This window comes from Schistocerca nitens, chromosome 6 (genome assembly GCF_023898315.1).
Source record: "Schistocerca nitens isolate TAMUIC-IGC-003100 chromosome 6, iqSchNite1.1, whole genome shotgun sequence".
NCBI lineage: Eukaryota > Metazoa > Arthropoda > Insecta > Orthoptera > Acrididae > Schistocerca > Schistocerca nitens.
The window spans coordinates 644,676,600-644,682,699 of record NC_064619.1 but is presented as its reverse complement, the minus strand read 5'-3'; positions in this window follow the sequence as shown (position 1 = coordinate 644,682,699).

Below are 6,100 nucleotides of genomic sequence, written 5' to 3'. Positions count from 1 at the left end.
CCCGGGCCCGTAGGACGCCAATCCGTCACGCTGACCACTCAGCCATCGGGACGGATACTCGAATACTGAAAAGTAGCTATAGGTGCTAATTGCGAATATGTAGTTACGTACTGCCGCTGACGTCAGGGTGAAATACTGTCCTATGGTACAATATTTCACCCTGAAGTCAGCGACAGCACGTAACCACACATTCGCAGTTATCTCTTAAACTGCTGTGGAACCACGAGAACTTTTTTGCTTTCATTGTCGTACAATTTCTAGCGTGCTACAATCAATGGTCTTCCGACTTCCAAATAATATTATCACGCCACTCATTAAAATCACAATAAAATTAGTCCACAGCATGATGTTCAGGTAGCTAGAAGGAAGTAATTTGCATTAATTTAGGGGCCATGGAATCTCATGACAGAACAATGGCGTGATTATTTCATCGCAAACTCCATGATCACCCGATAAGCTGCCTACGACATGTTTGTCCGCAACACGTCTGCCACCATTCATATGATGTCTTACATCATTTGTTAGTTTTAATACGTTGCGCGATCGAATATGGGATTGTAACGAGCATCGAGCTACATGCTGTTCCTTCTAAAAATCGGACGTAAGAGAGACTCGGGAAGTGAGGTCCAGCTTTTAAGCACATGCAGAGTGCTCACGAGCGAGACGAGGTGCTACAAAACGGTCTCTTCGTGGATGTCAGTGGACTGACGGAAAAGGCATGCTTTATCTTCAGTTGTGCGAACGTGAACCGCTACAAGCGCCATAAAATCACTCAATAAAACCGTCCGGTACGTGTTTCACGTCGTCAAGCACGTCAGACGTGGGTTTACATCGTACATGGTGCTCGCCTAAAAATGGTGCATGACACGGAACGTGCTCCTTGTCATGACTTGTGACTGTAGCGCAGTTATCGGCTGTATCTGGCTGACACATCACACAGTTCGTTCACAGACAAATAAATGATTTGAATTTCATAAAACTTGGATTATTTATTCAAGAGTAAGAGATTCACAGATTGAGCCAAATTGTGCGAGTCAGTAACGCCTTGGTACACCCATGGTTCTTACGCAAGCAGTTATTCGACATAACATTGATTGATAGAGATGTTGGATGTCCTCCTGAGGGTATCGTGCCACATTCTGACCGAATAGCACGTTGTTGTTGTTGTTGTTGTTGTCTTCAGTCCTGAGACTGGTTTGATGCAGCTCTCCATGCTACTCTATCCTGTGCAAGCTTCTTCATCTCCCAGTACCTACTGCAACCTACATCCTTCTGAATCTGCTTACTGTATTCATCTATTTGTCTCCCTCTACGATTTTTACCCTCCACGCTACCCTCCAATGCTAAATTTGCGATCCCCTGATGCCTCAGAACATGTCCTACCAACCGATCCCTTCTTCAAGTTGTGCCACAAACTTCTCTTCTCCCCAATCCTATTCAATACCTCCTCATTAGTTACGTGATCTACCCACCTTATCTTCAGCATTCTTCTGTAGCACCACATTTCGAAAGCTTCTATTCTCTTCTTGTCCAAACTATTTATCGCCCATGTTTCACTTCCATACATGGTTACACTCCATAAAAAATACTTTCAGAAAGGATTTCCTGACACTTAAATCTATACTCGATGTTAACAAATTTCTCTTCTTCAGAAACGCTTTCCTTGCCATTGCCAGTCTACATTTTATATCTTCTCTACTTCGACCATCATCAGGTATTTTGCTCCCCAAATAGCAAAACTCCTTTACTACTTTAAGTGTCTCATTTCCTAATCTAATTCCCTAAGCATCACCCGACTTAATTCGACTACATTCCATTATCCTCGTTTTGCTTCTGTTGATGTTCATCTTATATCCTCCTTTCAAGACACTGTCCATTCCGTTAAACTGCTCTTCCAAGTCCTTTACTGTCTCTGACAAAATTACAATGTCATCGGCGAACCTCAAAGTTTTTATTTCTTCTCCATGGATTTTAATACCTACTCCGAATTTTTCCTTTGTTTCCTTTACTGCTTGCTCAATATACAGACTGAATAACATCGGGGAAAGGCTACAACACTGTCCCACTCTCTTCCCATTCACTGCTTCCCTTTCGTGCCCCTCGACTCTTATAACTGCCATCTGGTTTCTGTACAAATTGTAAAGGTCGTAAGGTCAGTGTTGCCTCACGTGTTCCAACATTGCTACGGAATCCAAACTGATCTTCCCCGAGGTCGGCTTCTCCCCGTTTTTCTATTCGTCTGTAAAGAATTCGCGTTAGATCATCAAAACCCCTATAAGATGGAGGACCCTGTCCAGAATGCTCCAAACGTTCTCAATTACGAAGAGATTCGGTGACTTTCCTGGTCAAGGTAGGGTTTGACAAGCACGAAGGCAAGCTACAGAAAGTTTCGTCGTGTGCGACCCGGTATTATCTAGCTGAACTGTAATACCAGAATGAGAAAGGCAACAAAACGAGACGTAGAATATCGTCGATTTACAACTGTACTTGGCTGCCGCAGAGGAGAACCAAAGACGTTCTGCTATGAAATAAAATGGCAAAAATGGTTCAAATGGCTCTGAGCACGATGGGACTTAACATCTGAGGTCATCAGTCCCCTAGAAGTTAGAACTACTTAAACCTAACTAACCTAAGGACATAACACACATCCATGCCCGAGACAAATGAAATGGCACCACAGACCTGGTTGTTCGGCTCATGGTGGGCGACAGCTAGGTTGGCATACTGCCGCTGTCTGGGGTGTCTCCAGACATGTCTTCGTTTGTGATGGAGGCTCAGTTCGAGGTGAGACTCATCACAGACGACAATTTTACTCAATTAAGTGAGACTCCAGGCAGGATGTGCCCGACATCACTGCAAAAGGGCTTCTTGGTGACAGTCAATAGCAATCAGTGCAAGGGGCGCCGTGAACTCAGCACCCTTTCTGTGAGCCGCCTGTTAATGGTCCTCGTAGTCACCGAAGCACCAGTTGCACAACAGATCGATTATAAGGATGAATCCGGGCCTCACGTCCTGTCGTCACTTTAGATCGACTGCTTCCTTCTTGGTGTTGTCTTCGGCTATAGTTGACCCATTCCTACCACCGCCGTCGAATAGCGGTATCGCTTCTACTCAAACGTCGAGCGTCTCGCTGATTACTGCAACCGGCATCTTTGAGCCTGACTACTCGTCCTCTCTCAAATGCTGACATCTGCTTATACTGTCTGTGTGGCACAGTTGCTGTCCGACTGAGTACACGGAATGAAATTCGCAAAGACTTTACGCCCTGGTATTGACATGTTATTTACCAATTGTGCGGTGAACTTGAGGTTCAGCATCACATATTCATGTAGCGGCCGCCGAAGTTTACAGTTTTGCATTTCCGTCAATACCGGTATTAATAGCAGTTTGTGACCAGTCTGCGTAATACAGCCATTCTAAATTCATGTACACGTTTTTGCGAGACATCGTCGCCTTTCTAGCAACGATATCCACTTGCGATTCCTAACCTACATTGTCATTAACCTGCCGTATTGCTCCAATAAAATTGCCGCCTGAATTCCTTCCATAGTTCACTGGTCTACATCAATTTTTCGATCATGTTGTCAGGCCGTAGGGGCCGAGCGGTTCTAGGCGCTTCAGTCTGGAACCATGCGGCCGCTACTGCCGCAGGTTCGAATCCTGCCTCGGGCATGGATGTGTGTGATGTCCTTAGGTTTAAGTAGTTCTAAGTCTAGGGGACTGATGACCTCAGATGTTAAGTCCCATAGTGCTCAGAGCCATTTGAACCACACTGCAGCAGTTATGTACTCTTATTTTTTCAAGTTTATCACGATGCGTTTCGAGAATTTATTCTCACTGTCAAGTGCAAATATTTAAATAAGAATGTTGTGTGTTGTTTGCATGTGGCCTATTTTGCCCCTCTTGCACTGTAGTCGCCTCTTTGATGTGCATTACGCAAAAAACCGCACACATGCAAACCATAAATCACAAATATTTTCAGCTTCCAATTCCAATTCCAATTAGCGATCAAGGAATTCAAAAAAACCAGGTAGTGATCACTACGTCTTCGTGCCATCTGATTAACGCATTCTGTGCAAGGCAATCATTCAGGTTGAAATAAATGACTTTTAGTGTGATCTAATCTTCAGAGCTACTGGGATTCCTACCAAGGAAAGAAAATGTTTAGCCACCGTTTCTATGGGACAGCCGGGCAATGAAAAAGCACTGGATAACAAGAAAATGCCCTGCCAGGAAGAAATTTAAAATTGATTGGGAGAATATCAACCACGAGCTTCTTCTTTCAACAATAATTCATTTCCTCGTAGGTATCACAAGTGTTAGGCCAACATAGAAGTTACACAAAACATGGGTGTTGTCTGTTACTGTGGGACAACTGAGCAATGAAAGAACTCTGAATGAGAAGAGAACGCTCCGCCATAAAAGAGTTTAAAATTTATGAGAAGAATATTAACGACGAACTCTTTTTAAAAAATTAATTCGTTTCTTCGTAGATAGCAATGTAAACGTATTTGTCCGTCGCTGACATAGAAGACCGCAAACCTTCTTTCCTTCCCGTCCGGGCAGGCTGTGCAGTGACTAAGAGTACATGTAAAGCTTACTGGGACGGGGTAAATGTTAGCTACAATGAAGTCGATAATTCGATTGTAATATTGGCATTTTAATTTGATATCCTCCACAACTGTCAAACTTTAAAAAAAAAAAAAAAAAGTGGATTTCTTTGTCCACCCACACACTCCTGAGAATGGAACATTAACAATTTGCAATTACGCGCCCCTATTACCGGCAGCTGCGTTGATAAATACTCGGCACCTCGCGAGGATAACTAGCAGATCAAGAATATTAGGTAAGTTGTTGGAAGTGGTTAAGCGTTGGTGAAAATCTCGCTTCTGAGCACACAAAGAGCTCTAACCGCAGAACTCTGCACGGAACACGCGTTGGTGCAATGCTGCGATACAGACCACATATCTCCCTTCGAAGACGATGGCCAAGACGCCGTCTCCAAGTCCGCACTGCTCGATGGCTGAAGGCGGAGTCCTCTCTTCACAATTCTTCCGTCTCCCACGCGTACGAAAACGCGCCGGAAGAATACTCAGTTTCGGCCAATGTCGGACGCTCTACCATCGCCGAAATCCCTCCAACGGCATTTCTGAGATCTACCCAATGATCGAGTAGGTCATAACGCCCCTAGGCAAACGAAATTCCCGTCTTCATCACGTGTCGCCCAGCACAAGTGGCTCCGGATGCCGGGCTACCCCCAAAAGCGCCGTATTGTCCCGCGTTTCCTGTGACCGTTACCTGCTGCCCACGGCGGCCCGGCGAGCTACGGCTATCTGCAGACTTTATATTCCACAATTCTCAACTTCTGACACTTTCCAAAAATGGTTCAAATGGCTCTGAGCACTATGCGACTTAACTTCTGAGGTCATCAGTCGTCTAGAACTTAGAACTAATTAAACCTAACTAATCTAAGGAAACACACACATCCATGCCTGAGGCAGGATTCGAACCTGCGACCGTAGCGGTCGCTCGGTTCCAGACTGTAGCGCCTAGAACCGCACGGACACTCCGGCCGGCTGACACTTTTCACCAAGGCTTTATGTTAGTGGCTCAATCATGCAGACATGCTGGGAATACTGCTCGAGAGTGCCTCATATTTATCATAATTCAATGGGGTCATGATCTGATGCCATTGCCAGTCCCTCTATTATTAATACTAATGTTGGCAAGCTAACGTGTAAGTGCCCATGTCCTGGCCACCTTACAGCACTACCGTTGGGCCAACAAGGGAGTTCCACGAAATGTCGATGTTCCTGTTTCTACGGGACAGCTGCGGAATGAAAGAGCACTGGATAAGAAGAGAACTCTGCCAGGAAGAAATTTAAAATTGATGAAAAAAATATTAACCAAGAGCCTCTCCTTTAATAACTACTTGTTTCTTTGTAAGTACTACTACTGATTTTGGATGTGCTTAAATTTGGGATCACTTTGCTACGCCCCCCCCCCCCCCCCCCCCCCCCCCAGGTAGCTGAGTGGTCCGCGCGACAGACTGTCAATCATAAGCGCCCGGGTTCGATTCCCGGCTGGGTCGGAGATTTTC